The 17,739-nt window shown below is 60.4% G+C and overlaps 1 long non-coding RNA gene across 1 annotated transcript; it reads right to left on the reverse strand.

Moving 5' to 3' along the window:
- Nucleotides 1–5,248: 5,248 nt before the first annotated feature.
- LOC149126690 (uncharacterized) lies at nucleotides 5,249–6,239 on the reverse strand. Its single transcript, XR_016233459.1, has 2 exons — nucleotides 6,106–6,239; nucleotides 5,249–5,474 (listed from the first exon to the last, which is right to left on the reverse strand). It is a non-coding gene; the product is annotated as an uncharacterized LOC149126690 (long non-coding RNA).
- Between the last annotated feature and the right edge of the window lie 11,500 nt (nucleotides 6,240–17,739).

The raw sequence follows: 17,739 nt of genomic DNA on the forward strand, positions 1-17,739 counted from the left end.
AGCTGGATCAGAAGCACAAGGCAGCTGGGACTCCAGCCAGCACTCCGAGATGGGCTTTGGCCACCCCTATCAACAGCTTGGTCCATGGCACCACATGCCCGCCTGCCCCTCCCCTCCCCCCTTTTTTTTTTCAAAGAGAGAGACAGACAGTGATCTCTGTTCACTCCCCAAATACACACCATAGCCCGGGCTGGGCCAGGCTGGAGCTAGGAGCCAGGAACTCAATCTGGGTCTCCCACGTGGGTGGCAGGGACCCAACCTCACGAATCATTACCTGCTGCTTCTCAGGGTCTGTGTTCAGGAAGCTAGAGTCAGCGGAGCCCGGCCTCCCTCAAACCCAGGCTCTCTGATGTGGGTGCCGGCATCCTAAGCAGCAGCTTAACCTGCTCCGCCACAGTGCCCACCCACAGATCCACGGTTTTAAGCTCAGGCTTGGGGGCCAGCATTGCGGCATAAGCGGTTTAAGCGCCCACATGCAATGCCAGCATCCCACACGGGCACCGGTTCGTGTCCCGGCTGTTCTACTTCTGATCCAACTCCCTGCTATTGGGCGGGGGGAAATAGCAGAAGATGGACCAAATATTTGGGCCCCTGCCACCCACACGGGAGACCCAGAGGAAACTCCTGGCTCCTGGCTTTGGCCTGACCCAGCCCTACCTGTTGCAGCCATTTGGAGAATGAACCAGTGGATGGAAGATCATTCTCTCTCTCGCTGACACTTTTCTTTCTCCGTAACTCTAACATTCAAATAAATAAATCCTTTAAAAAACAAGACTCAGGCTTGATTAGGAGTGAGTGTCACACATCATCAGGGTGAGTAGAGAAACGTTTGGAAAATACTCACTGGCCCCTCATCCCAAAGGAGCCTCGCCTGGGGGCAGAAGAGAGGGGTGGGAAATTCAAGTTGAAAGTCAGGATTCCCGGAGAGCCAGTGACCCCAGCAGCCTCCAGGTAGGGGAACCAAGGAGCAGGGACTGGGCGGGGGTTACTTTTCACCACATCTGCTTTAAAGATCGATTCACTTATTTGAAAGGCAGAGTGACCGAGAGAGAGGGCGAGAAACAGACAGAGAGAGCGAGGTTTTCCATCTGCTGGGTCACTCCCCAGAGGGCCATGACTGGCAGAGCCAGGTCAAGCGGAAACAAGAGCCAGGAGCTGCAGCCGGGTCTCCCGCATGGGTGCAGGGTCCCAAGCACTTGGCCCTCCCAGGCCGTCAGCAGGGAGCTGGATTGGAAGCAGAACCCAGCTCTTGGGTATGGGATGCTGGCGTACCAAGCGGCAGCTTAACCCGCTGTGCCACAATGCCTGCCTCCCACCATCTCTCTTTCTAAAACTTGGACAATGTGGATGTATCATCTACAATCAAGAATTTAAAAAAACTTAGAGCCTCCCCATAAGCCCCAGAGACCCCAGCACCAGCCTCCTGCACCCCTATCCCACGGGGCCTGAGGCCACAGGGGCGGGCAGGGTGTGGCGCCGAGCTTCCCCCTGGACTCAGAAGTGGGCCAGCATGAACCCTAGGCTGCCTCCAGCAGTGTCCCCTCCCCCAGCCACCTCCTGGAGACGTGTCCCAGCTCTGTGGTGTCACTTCCCGCAGGGCACCACCGCGCTGGGTCTGGGGTCCAAACCGAGTGTGGATTTCCCCTGCTGTCCGTCCTGGCAGTGACTGTAGGGTGGGAGCCCCGCCCACACCGCGGCTGGCCGGCCGGCCTGGTGGTCTGAGGCGGGGAATAGTGCGGGCAGCTCTCAAGGGCCTGCTCCGCCCTCACCCAGTGCAGCAGCCGGGCAGGAGGACGGGTGGAGCCCGAGCCGCGGCTGAGTCAGCGCTGCAGCCACCCAGCCGGGTCACCGCCGTGGGTGGGGTGCCAGCCTGGGCCCGCTGGGCTCCCAGGGAATTCCTTCCCCATGCCATAAGCTGCCCTGGGCGGGCACCCCAACCACAGCCACCATCTAGCCTCAGCCAGGGAGACTGTGTCGGGCTGCCTGCCCTGGGAGCCTGCGTACGCACACACACTGTCACCCATAGACTCACACGTGCACACTGTCACCATATGTATACACACATACACACTGTCACCACACACACTGTCATCCGTACACACACAGTTACCACACACACACACTGTCACCCATAGACTCACACGTGCACACTGTCACCATATGTATACACACATACACACTGTCACCACACACACTGTCATCCGTACACAAACACACAGTTACCACACACACACACTGTCACCATATGTATACACACATACACACTGTCACCACACACACACTGTCATCCATACACAAACACACAGATAGTTACCACACACACACACACTGTCACCCATACACAGATAGTCACCACTCACACACTGTCACCACACACACACTGTCAGCCATATACAAACACACACACAGTCACCACACACACACTGTCACATACACACACAGTTACCCATATACTCACACATGCACAATGTCACCATACACACACACTGTCACCCATACATATGCACACACACACTGTCACCATACACTCAGACACACAAGGTCACCAATACACACACACACTGTCACCCATATACTCACACACAGTCACCGATACATATACACTGTCACCACATACAGTCACCATACACTCCCCCATTCTGTCAACACTCACACACAGCCACTCACATACAGTCTCCACACACTTATACACAGTCACCCATACACTCACACACACATTGTCACCCATGTACACTCACAACACGGTCACCCCCACACTCAGTCACCATCCCCTCATAGTCACCCATACACTCACACACTGAGCCCTTCTTGGAGAGAAACCTCCAGTTCTGAGTCCTCAGCCCGAGGGGCTTCTAGCCCAGGTCCTCCCAGGCTGTGGGGCCATCCCAGGGTGTCCCCTCCGCCTCTCCCCAGAGGTGCTGGCTGGCAGGTCCCAGAGCAGGCGCTGGAGCAGGCCGTGGAGTCCTGGCTCGGACACTCCCCGAGCAGGCTGCAGAAGCTCCCAGGCTCCCTGCAGAATCAGAACGTAGAGCTGCAGCAGTCAGGCCCTGGCGGGAGACTGGCAGACCCCCAGCGGGGGGACAGACTGACAGCCAGACGTGTGAGCAGGAAGCACCAATGCAGGGTGCAGTGCCCTGAGCTGGCAGCAGCAGGGAGCCCTCCAGGCAGAAACCCGGCCACCTGCTGCCTGGGCTGCAGCACCCCACCTCCCTCTCCTCCTGCCCCCAAGCTCTCATCTGCACCTCCCGTTGGTGGCCAGAATGCAAGGCAGCTGCAGGCTGGAGAGACCAGCCTCCCAGGCCACAAAGCTGGTGCAGAAGACTCAGCCAGGGAGGGCAAATAGGATGCCCAGCGTAACTGAGAATTGGGGTTTTTTTAGATTTATTTATTTATGTATTTGAAATTCAGACTTACAAGGAGAGAGAGAGCTATCTTTCATCTGCTGGTTCACTCCCCAAATGTCTGCAACAGTCAAGGCTGGGCCAGGCCAAAGCCAGGAGCCAGGAGGTTCATCAGGGTCTCCTACATAGGTGCAGGGGCCCAAGAACTTGGGCCATCTTCTTCTGCTTTCCCAGGTGCATTAGCAGGGAGCTGGATTGGAAGTGGAGCAGCAGGGACTCGAACCAGCGCCAATATGGGATGCCGGCACTGCAGGCGGCGGCTTTACCTGCTATGCCACAGCACAAGTCCCAGGAGGAGCTTTTTCACTCAAGCCATCACCTGCTGTCTCCTAGCGTCTGTGTTAGCAGGAAACCTGGATCCAGAGTCAGAGCAGAGCACTGAAGCCAGGTACTCCCACGTGGGATGTGGCCATCTTAATCACTAGCCTGACACTCACCCCAAGTGGCATTTTTTAAAGATTTATTTATTTTACTTGAAAGTCAGAGTTACACAGAGAGAGGAGAGCCAGAGAGAGAGAGAGAGAGAGAGAGAGGTCTTCCATACGCTAGTTCACTCCCCAATTGGCCACAACAGCTGGAGCTGTGCTAATCCGAAGCTAGGGGCCAGGAGCTTCTTTTGGGTCTCCCACGTGGGTGCAGTGGCCCAAGCACTTGGGCCATCTTCTACTGCTCTCCCAGGTCATAGCAGAGAGCTGGATTGAAAGTGGAGCAGCCAGGACTCGAACTGGAGCCCATATAGGATGCTGGCACTGCAGGCGTCACTTTACCTGCTATGCCACAGCGCCAACCACCCCCGCCAAGTGACTTTTTTTTTTTTTTGACAGGCAGAGTGGACAGTGAGAGAGAGAGACAGAGAGAAAGGTCTTCCTTTGCCGTTGGTTCACCCTCCAATGGCCGCCGCGGCCGGCGCACCGCGCTGATCCGATGGCAGGAGCCAGGAGCCAGGTGCTTTTCCTGGTCTCCCATGGGGTGCAGGGCCCAAGCACCTGGGCCATCCTCCACTGCACTCCCTGGCCACAGCAGAGGGCTGGCCTGGAAGAGGGGCAACCGGGACAGAATCCGGCGCCCCGACCGGGACTAGAACCCGGTGTGCCGGCGCCGCTAGGCGGAGGATTAGCCTAGTGAGCCGTGGCGCCGGCCTATGTGACATTTTAAAAAAATGTTTGCTTGTTTGTGTTTGAAAGAGCCACAGAGAATGAGCTATCTGCTGATTCACCCCACAAATGCCCGGAACCAGCTCTCCGGCCTTTTGGGTGCTCTTGCCATAGTGTAAATGAAAGATCTACTCAAGACCCGGTGGGTGGAGTGGGGCCGGCGCTGTGGCACAGTAGGTTAATCCTCTGCTCAGGGCGCCGGCATCCCATATGAGCGCCAGTTCTAGTCCTGGCTGCTCCACTTCTGATCCAGCTCTCTGCTATGGCCTGGGAAAGCAGTGGAAGATGGCCCAAGTTCTTGGGTCCCTGCACCCACATGGGAGACCCGGAGGAAGCTCCTGGCTCCTGACTTCAGATCGGCACAGCTCTGGCCGTTGCAGCCATTTGGGGAGTGAACCAATGGAGGGAAGACCTTTCTCTCTGTCTCTCACTGTCTGTAACTCTACCTCTCAAATAAATAAATAAAATATTAAAAAAAAAAAGACGGGGCAGCAGCACCCCAGCCAGGGCCGTGGCCGCCACGGTGCGCAGCAGGTGGCCAGCGATGCAGTCTCCCCGTGCTCTGCGGTGCCGTCCCACGCCGGATGCACAGTGATCAGAAGCAGATTTGCACTGGGGAAGGGATGGAGCTAAGGAAATGGCCTCCTTGGCAACATCCGTGGTGTTTCATTATTCTGAACTCCTTGGAGTCACTTTCTTGTTTTGTTTTGTTTAAAGATTTATTTATTGGAAAGGCAGAGTGACAGAGAGTAAAGGAGAGATGGTGAGAGATCTTCCATCTGCTGGTTCTCTCTCCAAATGCCTGCAACGGCCAGGGCTGGGCCAGGCTGAGGCCAGGAGCCTGAAACTCCATCCGGGTCTCCCACGTGGGTGGAAGGGGTCCAAGCACTCGAGCCATCTTCCGCTGCCTCCCAGGAAGCTGGAATCGGGAACGGAATAGACGGATATGGGATGTGGGCATTCCAAGTGGTAGCTTAACTGACTGCACAAAAAATCCCACCCCTAAGGGACTATGTTTAAAGCTCACAGCCAGTAAATATTCTCTGTAGTTGTCATTGCCTCATTCTAAGGATTCTGAAAAAAACAGAAGTCCTTACTGATCCAAAGAAATTGCAATCCAACAGTGCAATTTCATTTTACATGGACGACCAAGGATGGGCTAAGGTTTCATCAGGGACTCCACAAATCAGCCCTCCAAGCCCCCTCCCCAGATGAAGATCCAGCTGTTGCAGCCACTGGGCAGGAGCAGAGTTCTGGGGGCCGAGCTGAGCTGCCAACCCATCCCCGAGTTCTGAGTCTGAGCCGAGCAGGGGTGTGATTCAGGTGGGAGCTGGTCACGAGCCCCGCTGGCCTCTGAGGTCCCCCATCCCGACACCTGGGTCAGTGTCTTGGCAGGAGCTCCTGGGGGGTGGGCAGCCACTGTGGGTGGAGGGCAGCTTCAGCCTGGGATGCTGGGGGAGGGGGAGGGCACAGAAAACTCTCCTGGGAGCAGGGCCAGGCAGGAGCAGGCATGGACCGACAGGAGACCAGAAGGATGACGTCACACCCACCTGGGCTGGGCCCCTGGAGCCAGGCCTTGCCCCAGGCTGCCCGAGGAGCAGCCGGGGGTTCACGTGCACACACGCACAGCTCCCACGCCAGCTCTTCAGCCTCTGTTTCTGGATCCTTGAGAAGAAAGAGGCCCTGCATGGAGGGGAGGGCCATGCCCTCGCGAGCGGACAGGCAGGGGTCACGGCTGAGGCGCTCTGGGTAGGCAAGGAGAGAAAGGCCTGCTGTTCTGCCCAGGAGAGGAGCAGACACTGGAGCCCTTGTCCCGGCCGCGGGGGAGGCTGCTGGCCGGCCAGATGGAGAGCAGCCGGCGTGGCCTGAGTGAGCAGCCTCTGCCTCCCACACCCCCAGCTCCCAAGCCTGCTGTCCACAGCAGGACAGAGGAGGCCTTGCTGGGGCCCTGGGAGCGCCTACCCCAGCAGACACCAGAACCACCAGGACATCGGGGTGCCCGGAAGCGGGGTGCCTGGAAGCGCCTCTGCGAGCCGAGCCAGGCACCGCCTTTCCTGAGCCCCAGATGCTCCAGGCCTAGGCTTGCTTTGGGGGTGCAGGGAACACACCCAGGGGCAAAAAGTACAGTGAGGTGGGCCGCATTCAACCACTCAGCAAACATGTACCAAACCTGTGCCATGCGCCAGCTGCCATACAAGAGCCTAGAGTACCACTGTGAGTGCAGGTACCCACGGTCAAGTTCAGATGCAGGGTTTTTTTTTTTTTTTTTTTTTTTTTAAGATTTATTTATATGTTTGGAAGGCAGAGTTACAGAGAGGCAGGGCCAGAGAGAGAGAGAGAGAAAGAGAGAGGTCTTCCATCCACTGGTTCACTCCCCAAATGGCCACAACGGCTGGAGCTGTGCTGATCTGAAGCCAGGAGCCGGGAGCTTCTTCTGGGTCTCCCAGGTGGGCGCAGAGGCCCAAGGACTAGGGCCATCTTCCACTGCTTTCCCAGGAGCACTAGCAGGGAGCTAGATCAGAAGCCGAGCAGCTGGGACTCGAACCGGTACCCATATGGGATGCCGGCACTGCAGGTGATGGCTTTACCCACTCCACCACAGCGCCAGCTGCAGATGCAGGTTTGAATCACTTGCCAAAATTATACCGCAATCTTGCCAGTGGCTGTGCAGAGTGGAGACACAGGACTGGCCCTCACCAGGGAGGCTGAGGCAGGGGATGATTGGGGGGGACGCAAGAGGGCTTCCCTGGGGAGGTGGCACTTGAACTAACGTTGCAGGCAGAGGGCAAGGGAAGTGCAAAGGCCCTTTGCAGGAAGGACCACGTGAACGCCTGTACACCAGAGAGCAGCAGGCCCTGCGGCTGTAGTGGAGCAAGAGGCCCCCCGGGGTGAGAGAGGCCGAGGCCCAGGCCCAGGCCCAGGCCCAGGCCCAGGCCCAGGGGGACTTCCTGCAACAGGCAGGGATCTGGTCTGTGTCTTTCCCAGGGCTTCTGCCAGGGAGGGGCTGCTTGCAGGGCTGGGCGCAGGGCCGGGAGGCAGAAATGGGGAGGAGTGGGCAGAACCGGCAACAAAGACCAAGGGACAGTGAGGATGAGGCTGGCCTTCCTGCCTCCAGGTCTCCCAGCCCGAGGGGCGGGGGTTGGGGTGGGAATGTCACAGCACGGGGGGAGGAGGTGGTCTCTGGCCTCTCCCTACGCCCCTCTCCTCTCCCAGCCTCCTGGGAGCACACAGTGGGCCACCTGGTTCACAAGAGTATCCTGGGTCCGCTGTGGTGGGGCTGCTCCCTTCTGGAACCCAGGGCCAGCAGGGAGCCTGCTGAGAGCTTGGCAGGCAGCTGCCCTCCCCTCCTCCCCCCTCCTGTCCCCCTCCCACCCTCCTCCTCCTCGCTCTGACCCTCACCCAAGGCAGGTTGGGACTCCCGGGAGAGAAATTACACAGAAAGCTCCCACCTGCACTTTCAAACTCAGATTCCTCTTCTTTCTAATACACTATTTTTTTAGCAATTTTTGAAAAATTGAGCAAATAATACAGAGACCTACACAATCCCCCTGCCCTCTCCCAGTTTCCCACATTGAGGGAGGCTCATTTTTTAGGATGGATGAACCAAGACCAGCATATTATCAACTACTATTAAGTAATGATTTTTTTTTTTTTTTGACAGGCAGAGTAGACAGTGAGAGAGAGAGAGAGACAGAGAGAAAGGTCTTCCTTTTGCCGTTGGTTCACCCTCCAATGGCCGCCTCGGCCAGGTGCTTCTGGTCTCCCATGGGGTGCAGGGCCCAACGACTTGGGCCATCCTCCACTGCACTCCCTGGCCACAGCAGAGAGTTGGCCTGGAAGAGGGGCAACCGGGACAGAATCCGGCACCCCAACCAGGACTAGAACCCGGTGTGCCGGCGCCGCTAGGCGGAGGATTAGCCTGTTGAGCCGCGGCGCCGGCCCAAATTATTGTTAATTCAAGCCCACAGTTTACGCCAGGGCTCACTCTGCATTGTACCATTCCCTGGGTCTTGTTTCATTTTCTATGTATTTATTGGAGAGACAGAGGGGGGTGCACTGCAGGCACCAAGTCACCTCCGGATCCAGGTCTCTAAGCCAGGGGAGCCCACTGCCGCCTCCCTGGGTCTGCATGGCAGGCAGCTGGAGCCAGGAGCCAGAGCCGGGGTTGGAGAACCCAGGCCCTCCGACGCAGGGTGTGGGCATCTGAGCCACGGACCCCGCACCTGCCCCGTCCCGTGGGCTCTGAGGCAGGCATGATGGCAGGCGCCCGCCACGGCCTACACTGTCACGGGAAGGGCTTCACCGTGCCGGGAGCGCGACTGTACAGCGGGCTCCCGCCCAGGGCCCTCTGGCAGCCCCTGGACTGCTTCTCACCCTCCCCGGGAAGGTGGGCACCCCAGAGGAGGAAGTCAGAGCTCAGAGTGGGAGACAATCCCAGGAGGCACCAGCTGGCAAAGCTGTGCAGGGCGGCTTGAGATGGTGCCACCAGCAACTGGCCGCCAGACGGGCAGCCGAGGGGGAGGGCGGGAGTTCCCCGCGCTGACTCCCACCCTCCCTGGTTGAAGGCAATGGAGCCAGTCGGTCTCCCTGTGGGGCGGGGCATCCCCTAAGGCGTCCGCCACCCCGCAGCAGGCACCTGCTGGGCACCAGCCCTGTGCTGGGCCCTTTTGCGCGGCAGCATCAGGCAGAAGAGCCGAGAACCTCAGGGTCCCAGGAAGGGGGCATCGTGGTGGGAGGGCTCAGGGGTCAGCCTCCACGCGGCTGAAGGACATGGTGCAGCCTCAACAAATACTGTCCACACTCAGGCCAAGTCCAGGCCGGAAGGCCGGGCACCGTCAGGCCTCTCTTCTCTCTCCCTGTGGAGCAGCAAAGCAGGGGTGGGTGGGGAGCACAGGGATCCCCCCTCCCCGCCTTCACTAGCTCCAAGCCCCCAGCCCCCTGCAGACCCTTGACAAAGGCTGGCTGAGCCCCCAGGGAGCTCCTTCCAAGACTGGTGAAGCCTTCATTCTTACATTCTGTATCCAAATGCAGCCCCTCCCAGAATAACCCTGTGTGGTCCAGGATTGGCTGGGGGCGCAGAGAGGGAGGTGACCCAGGGCAAGGCGCTGCACTCGGAGGGGATTCAGAACTCCAACACCCACAGCCCACCCCTAGGTGGTGCTATGGCTGCATCAGTGCGCTGGGTCTTAACATCTCAGTCCCATTTCACAGATAGGGAAACCGAGGCGCACAGAGTTGATGGGACTTGCTGGCAACAAAACAGCTAATGGATCCCTCCTACTCTTCAGGGAGCCAACGGGCTGCTGAGGGCCGCACAGCTGGGCGAGCACCCTCGTGTCTCACACAGGGACGTGAGGGGATTGGCTCGATGCTGCAGGTTACTAAGTGACAGAGCTGGGACTCAGCCGGGCTCTGCCTGACCCTGGAGCCTGCAGGCTCTGCTACAGGCAGAGAATCGGGGAGAACCTTGCCCACCGGGAGTTCAGCAAAGGCAGAGCAACCCGCCGAGCGCGGGTCCTTGGCCCTCACGGACCCCGGCCCGCTGACCCCGCCTCACTCGCAGCTCCCGTCATGCTGAGCTGCGCCGGCCGCCACACGCTGTGGACCACACGCAGGTCCCAGCAGGCCTGGTTCCAGCAAGCTCTCCCTTTGCCCCCAGACAAAATGCACACAGGAGGAGAGGTGGGACTCAGGTGTGGGGAGTGGAAATGGGGGCTGGGTGACCGGGCAGCAGTGTGGGTCTCTAAGATAGCAACTTGCGGGGGGGGGGGGAGGGGAGGGCACTGTTGCGAAGCGAGTAAAGCCCTGGCCAGCAGCGCCAGCAACCGGCCTGGGCACCAGTTTAAGTCCTGGCTGCTCCACTTCTGATCCAGCTCTCTGCTAGGGCCTGGGAAAGCAGTAGAAGATGGCCCAAGTGCTTGGGCCCCTGCACCCATGTGGGAGACTCAGAAGAAGCTCCTGGCTCCTGGCTTCAGATCGGTCCAGCTCCAGCTGTTGTGGCCATCTGGGGAGTGAACCAGTGGATGCAAGACCTCTTTCGCTCTGCCTCTGCCTCTCTGTAACTGCCTTTCAAACAAATACATCTTAAAAAGAAAAAAAAAAAAAAGAAAGAAAGAAAGAGCAACCTCCCAGCTGCCCAGGTAAAACCCTAGCCCCAGGCCCCAGGCTCCAGACGCACCAAGTTCTCCCCTTGGGGCCTGGTGCTGGGAGCAGGGGCTGGAAGGCTGCCTCTGGACCACCTCAGACCCCCGAGCAAGGTCCACACCAACAGCTCACACTGTTCCCATTCATGTCAATGATAATCGGCATCGATCGAACACTTACCACAGGTACTTTATGTTTCTATCAGCTCTCAGTCCCCAAAGGGCCCATGCCCACTTGACAGATGAGAAAACTGAGGCCCAAGGCCCTTCCCAGGACTCTCCATCTCTCTAGCAGGTGCTCCTGCTTCAGGCTCGGGGCCAGCTACAATCCCCGCCCCCATCCCGCCAGCCTTCCCCAGTCACAGGCCCCTGCTAGGACGCCCGGTTCCGTCGCTATCCTGCCAACACTGTCTATGCAGCCTGTCTGTGCAGATTGGGAGCAGGCGTCACAGTCACAGAGACCAGTCTAGCAGTACAAAAGGAACACTGGGAACATCTCCCTCCCCCAGCCCAGGGGCTCCCTCTGTCCCCAGAGGCCTCCCATGGCCAGCCCCTCCCTGCACTGGTCACTATCTCTACTATTGGGTCCAGCCCTAGCCATATGCCAGGCCTCAGCTTACCGAGGCGCTGAGCCCTAGGGACAGGCTTATCCTGTCCCCAACCAGCTCCAGCCCTGTTCAGTCACCAGACTGGGGGCAGGAGGCCAGGCTGCGGAGACACGAAGTGCCAGGGGCTGAGGGCAGGGCCCGGCCAGGGGCCAGCCTGGGCACAGAGGCGGGCGCCAGGAACACCTTGGTCCTGGCCAACCAGCAGGCGCTGGTGCGGAGGTGTCGCCCGGCGGCTCGCCGAGAAGGCGCTGGGCGTGAGGGGCCAGGGAGCACTTCCTGTTTCCCTGCCCACTCCCCATGGCCAAGGAGCCAGCTGCGGGCTTTGGATCCAGTCCAGAGGGGCGCAGCCTGGGGGGACGTGGCAGGCAGGGCACTGAGGGAGGCCTGGGCAGGCCTTTGGGAAAACATTCCAGTTCCTACTGCCACCCAGCGAATTAGCCAAAGCAGCAGCGCGGACCCATTTGATTTTGTTCAAAGCATTGTGGGCCAGGAATTCGGGAAGGGCCCGACGGGGCGGTTCTCGCTGGTGGTAGTGAGGTGGGGGGAAGGGGTGGGGGGTGCTGCCGTGTGACTGCAGTCAGATGTTGGCTCCACGGGCTGGATGTGCACCATGGTTCCCGGCCACGGCTGCCAGGGGGCGCTGTGGGGGCTGCCTCTCCAGCCTCCCAATCATGGGGTCCTTGGCTGCCCTCCATGGAGGCTGGCTCAGCCCAGAGCAAGAGTCCTGAGAAGCAGGGGGAAACCATGTGGCTTTTAGGATTTTGCCTCCACGATGCCAAAACGTGACTTCAGGGACCGCAAGGCGGGGCCCTGGAGGACGGCACGAGGCCTTAGGTCAGCACCCATGGTCCAGACCCCAGGACCGTGGACCAAGGAGCACAGGGCCCTTCCTGTCCATCGGCGACAGTGCAGGCTGCAGCAGGCAAGGGATGTGCAGGACGCTTGGAGTGATCCAGCCTCCGCGTGGCAAGGCTGGGGACCCTGAGACAGGCAAGCTGGAGAGGCCACGGGGGTCAGTCCCAGCCCACAGGGCCGTGCCACCTGGCAGGGAGGAGGTCCACGGCGGGGGGGGGGGGGGGGGGGGACAGGACTGGCTGGGATCTCAGGTTCCAAAGCTGAGCTGCAGCCAATCAACACTGCCCGCTTCTGAGGCACCTGCTCAGCTGGGAGACAGGGAGGAGGGACCTCTGGGGAGGGGGTCAGGAAAGGGGTGCGTGGGGGGTGGGGGAGCTTGTGCTCAGGCCCCTTCTAAACAGGGGGTGTCTCTCATTCCCCTGTCTGGCTGCCTCCGAAGCTGCCCTAAGCTCACACCTCCAGGAGCCCCGAAGGCCCTCGGGCACTTCCCGAGCAGCGGCCACGCCCCTGAGAGGAGGCGGCTCTCGGGGAGGGAGATTTTTTTCAGCCTGCCGTGAGCTGGGGCTGCAAGTGCAGGGCAGGTAAGCAGAGCCAAGCGCCGCCTGCACGGGCATCCCCGGGGTGGGGTGGCGGACAGATCCCCTCACCGGGGGAAGTTTCTGGTGCAGGCAGATGAGCTAGCCTCTGTGCCCCACCCTGGACCCTGCAGGAAGGCCCCTGGCCCTTCTCAAGGGTCCCCTCGGCCCACGCCCCCCCCCCTTTGTTTCCACAATCCCACCTTCTCTGCAAGCGAAGCTGCTGCCTGGGACGGCTGCAGCCCACGTCGGAGCACCTGGGCCCCCAGCGGCCGGAGGTGGCTCAAGTAGTCGGAGGCCTGCTGCCCACGTGGGAGACCGGCATTGAGTTCTGGCCATCTGGGGCATGAACCAGCTGCTGGCAGATCTGCTCCTCTGCTTCTGTCTCTCCACCTTTCAAATAAGGGAAAAAGAAGAAGAGAAGACAACGGCCAAGATTAAGCGGCTGCCTGCAGCGCCAGCATCCCATCTTAGCACGGTTCATGTCCCCGCTGCTCCACTTCTGATCCAGCTTCCTGCTAATGCGCCTGGGAAAGCGGCAGAAGATGGCCCAGGTCCTCGGGGCCCCCGCACCCACGTGGGAGACCCGGCTGGAGTTCCAGGCTTCTGGCTTTGGCTTGGGGCAATCACTGCAGCTGTCTGGGGAGTGAACCAGTGGGTAGATGACCTTTCTCTCTCTGTCTCTGCCTCTGCCTCTGTAACTCCACCTCTCAAATATATCAATAAATCTTTAAAAAGAAGAGAAGGAGGAGGAGGAGGAGGAGAGGTGGTGGGTCAGGGAGGCTCCTAGAGGCAGAGTCGCCACAGAGCAGGAACAGCAGGTGCAAAGGCCCTGAGGCAGAAGTGCAAGAACAGCAAATAGCCAGTGTGGACGCAGCACAGGGCCAGTGTGGACGCAGCACAGGGCCAGTGTGGACGAAGCACAGGCCCCATGCAGGAGATGGAATGGAAGATACAGAGGGACTCGGCTGAGCTGCAGCAAACGGCCACACAGCTTCAGTGACTCCCCCAGAGCTGTCACACCCTGGGGACCCGAAGACCCCGCTTCACAGAAACCCCAGTGTTACAGCTCCAAGGGCTCAGGCTGAGATGCACTCTGCCGCCCGCGGCCACCGGCTTTTCTTTTGGTTTCTCTCTACTGCGGTGTTTCTCAACCTCAGAGCAAGCTTGTTCTTTGTGGTGTCAGAGTGAGGGTGGGACGGCCTGGGCTCACTGGACGCCAGCAGCACCCCCTCCCCGACCTGTGACACCAAACATGGCTCCCAGGGGTCCAGATGGCCCCCAGTTGAGAACCACCCCTTCGGCCACTGTCCCCCCCACCATGGCAACCACGGTGACTGCCTCCAGGCTGAGGCCCTGCCCCTGCACCCCACCATGCACGTAGTGCCCGCCCCTCCCTGCGTTAGAGCCCTCCAGGGCTCCCACTGCCCCAGGCCAGCTGCTGAACCACTCCTGACTGGCCCACTCAGACTTCTGAAATCTGGCCCCTGGCCAACTCTCGGACTCACCCGCCCCTGTCCCTGAGCACCTGCTCCTAATAGGACCACACCCTGTACCTGCCACCAAGAGGCCGCTCCTACCCCACCCGCCAGGGCCTGCCTTCCCCCTAGCGTGGGGGACAGCAAGTGAACACGCATGGATCACAGCGCGCAGCAGGTGGCTGGATGGGGAGGGGTTAGGGAGGGAGAGTGGGGCGAGGGCCCCCCTACAACATGCAGACAGTGGGTGGGGTGTGAAGACTGGGAAGCTGCGGGAATGACTGGGGGTGCCCGCAAAGGCGTGGAGGGCAGGGCTGGGACGGGGAGGGATGGCGGAGGCCAAGGGCTCCACGCAAACCTGCCCGCTAAGCAAGGGGACCGGCGGGAGGTGCACGGTGGCTGGGGCTTGGTGCCCAGGGGACACGTCCCGGCACACGCAGCGCCCAGGCAGGCAAGCTCTTCTCCCAGCCACCGGTCAGATCCCGCCTCACCCACGTGGCCTCCTCAGACATAATGGAGGTCTCCCTGCAGGAATGCTCCCCTCCTTCCTCTGGCTCTTCCTGCATCCCCTGGGACGCCTGAGGGCGGGGGGCGTCTCCACCGAAGGTCTACCCGGACGTAACTCAGCGGGCCGCCCCGGAAGGCGCCCACGCTGCGCACTCCCGACCTAGCCCAGCCCAGCCGGAGGAGCCTCAAGTGGCCCGGGTTGTCGCGCGCACTTGCTGCACCCTGGTGCGCACACACCCGGCGCCAGCCGCCCGTATCGCCCTCCCGCCGTGGGCGCCCACGCGTGACCCGCGCCTCCACGGGTCCTTCCGGCCTCCACGCCCGGCCGCTGCCCCACCCTCTGGCTGGGGGCGGGAGGACCCACCCGAGAGGGCCCACCCAGGAGGCACCGGCTCCCCCCGGGCGCGGAAGCGCGGGGCAAGGCGCGCCCCCTGGTGGTGGAGCAGCCGCGGGGCCCGGCTTCCTGCTTCTGGCCTCTCTTCCCTACTCAGCAACAGAAGGAAGCTTTAAATTTACCATATTTACCATTTTTAAGTTTTTACTAAAGATTTTTATTTATTTATTTGAAAGGCGGGGTTACAGAGAGAGAGAGAGAGAGAGAGGTCTCCATGCACTGGTTCACTCCCCAAATGGCCGCAACGGCTGGAGCCATGTTGATCTGAAGCCAGAAGCCAGGAGCCAGGAGCTTCTTCCGGGTCTCCCACGAGGGTGCAGGGTCCCAAGGACTTGGACCATCTCCCGCTGTTTTCCCAGGTGCATTAGCAGGGAACTGGATCAGAAGTGGAGGATCCGGGACTTGAACCAGCACCCTTATGTGAGGCCGGTGCCACAGTGGGGCTCAAGGGAAGCTTTAGAGATGTGAACCACATCAGCTCACTCTACCCGGAGGAAAGAAACTCAGGACCCCTGCGTAGCTCACATGCCGCCCCTCTCTTCCTTCCCGACCTCGCTCTCCATCACGCGGGTCCCCTTCCTCTTCTCCTGCCTCAGGGCCTTTGCACATGCTGTTCCCCCAGAGGCCTCTGTGGCTCGCGCCCGCATTTCCTGCAGCCCCTGCCTGTGCATGGCCTCCCTGGCCAGACTGTCCAGTGCCATCGCTCTGTCTGCACAGCCTCATCTTTCCTGCAGGCCACCACTGAGTCCCCAGACTAGGCTCAGAATGACCCTGGAGTCTGCCTTTGTTGCCGGTGTCCCCCAGGCTTACAGAGAGAGGTCAGAGACAGGAGAGGCGACATCCACAGAGAGACGGAGGAAGCCGGGGAGAAGAAGGCTGGCCGGTGCGTGACCCGGAGAGGCGTGGCAAGCCTGCCCCCAGCAGCCCACGGGCCTGAGGATCAGCCCCACCATCCCAACTGGCTGCTGTGGACAACTTAGAAAAGGCAGCCCCCCGCGGGCAGAACCTGTGCCGGGGATGGCGGCCGGGCCAGCTGAGCCTGGCAGCCCCCAGTGGCACACGCCTCTGGCCCGGCAGCCAAGCACCCCAGTGCCGGCACGCCCGGGAGGGAAGGCAGCTGTGGCAGCCACGCTGCCCTTAGACCAGGGCCTTTGCGAGGGCCTGGGCTCTTCTAGAGCCTGACCCCAGCTCGGCGCTCACCCACAGGACCCCCCCCCCCCCGACAGTGTCGCCCCTGCCTCCGCTACCCAAGACTGTTTAGCCAGGCCTGAGTGGGAAGCCAGCGGGACCCTGGGGTTGGGAGGGGCCCTCGCACCTGTGCCTGCGCACACACACACCCCACTTCCAGAACTGAGTGTTTCCCCCTGGGCTCCGGAGCTCCTAGCGAGCCCCCAGGCTGCTCTCCACCCCACCACCACCCCCGCCAAGAGCAGCCACTCCGCCACGCTGGAGGAAATGATTAGCCGGGCAGTGAGGGCTCAGGTGAGTCATATGGTCACAAGGCTGTGTCCTGGCTGACTCAGAGGGACGTCCAGATGGGCCCTTCCACCAGCTCGCAGGCTCTGAGTCAGGGACTCCATGGCCCCGGGGCCAGGAAGCCCAGGACACAGTCCCAGCCCACCCAGGAACCCCTAAGGTTCTGCAAGCTCCCCTGCCCCCCACAGGCCGGGCTGGGCCGCACTGCTCCAGGGCCAGGGGACCAGGCGGCCACCCTCCCCACCCCCTCTCCCTCCCCCACTGCCTACTGCTGTCAGCAATGGATTCTGTGGCCATCGCCTCAGGCTGGACACAGTGTAAACTCCCTGGGGGACTCAACCCAGCTTCCATGGAGAGCACTGAGCAGGGCGGTGGGGGGAGCGGGAGGCTGTCTTTCTCATAGGTATGCTTGGGGGCTCAGAGCCCAGGCCCAGGCAGAAGGGAAGAAACTGTGCCCCTCTTCCCCCGGGACTCCCTCTCCTGCTCCAGATCTGCAGGACCTCCTGGTGAACAGCGCCTCCTGGTGGCCAAAGTGGACCTGGCTTTCCTGCCCTGCTGATCACCAGGCACCACCCATCAGGGCCTCTAAGGGCCCCATCCTGTGGCCCTCCGCACCCCACCCCACCCCACCGTGACCTCTGGAGTCAAGCAGCACTGGGGCCCCAGATGTCTGCACCTGTCCTGAAGTCACACAGCCTCTCTTGAAAAAAAAAAAAAAGATTTATATAGGGACCGGTGCTGTGGCCTAGTGGGTAAAGCAGCCACCTGCAGTGCCAGCATCCCATACGGACCCCAATTCGAGTCTCAGCTGCTCCATTTCCAATCCAGCTCTCTGCTATGGCCTAGGGTAGCAGTAGAAGATGGCCCAAGTCCTTGGGCCCCTGCACCTGTGTGGGAGACCCAGAAGAAGCTCCTGGCTCCTGGCTTCAGGTTGACCCAGCTCCAGCTATTGCGGCCATTTGAGGAATATACCAGGAAATGGAAGGACACCCCCCCCCCGCCTCTCTATAACTGCGTTTCAAATAAATAAATCTTTTTTTTAAGTATGTATTTATTTGAAAGGCAGAGATACAGGGAGAGACAGAGATCTTCCATCCACTGGTTCACTCCACAAATGGCCACAACAGGCGGATCTGGGCCAGGTCAAA

The sequence above is a fragment of the Oryctolagus cuniculus genome, chromosome 5 (assembly GCF_051225735.1).
Source record: "Oryctolagus cuniculus isolate XC-2025 breed Fujian yellow rabbit chromosome 5, ASM5122573v1, whole genome shotgun sequence".
Classification (NCBI taxonomy): domain Eukaryota; kingdom Metazoa; phylum Chordata; class Mammalia; order Lagomorpha; family Leporidae; genus Oryctolagus; species Oryctolagus cuniculus.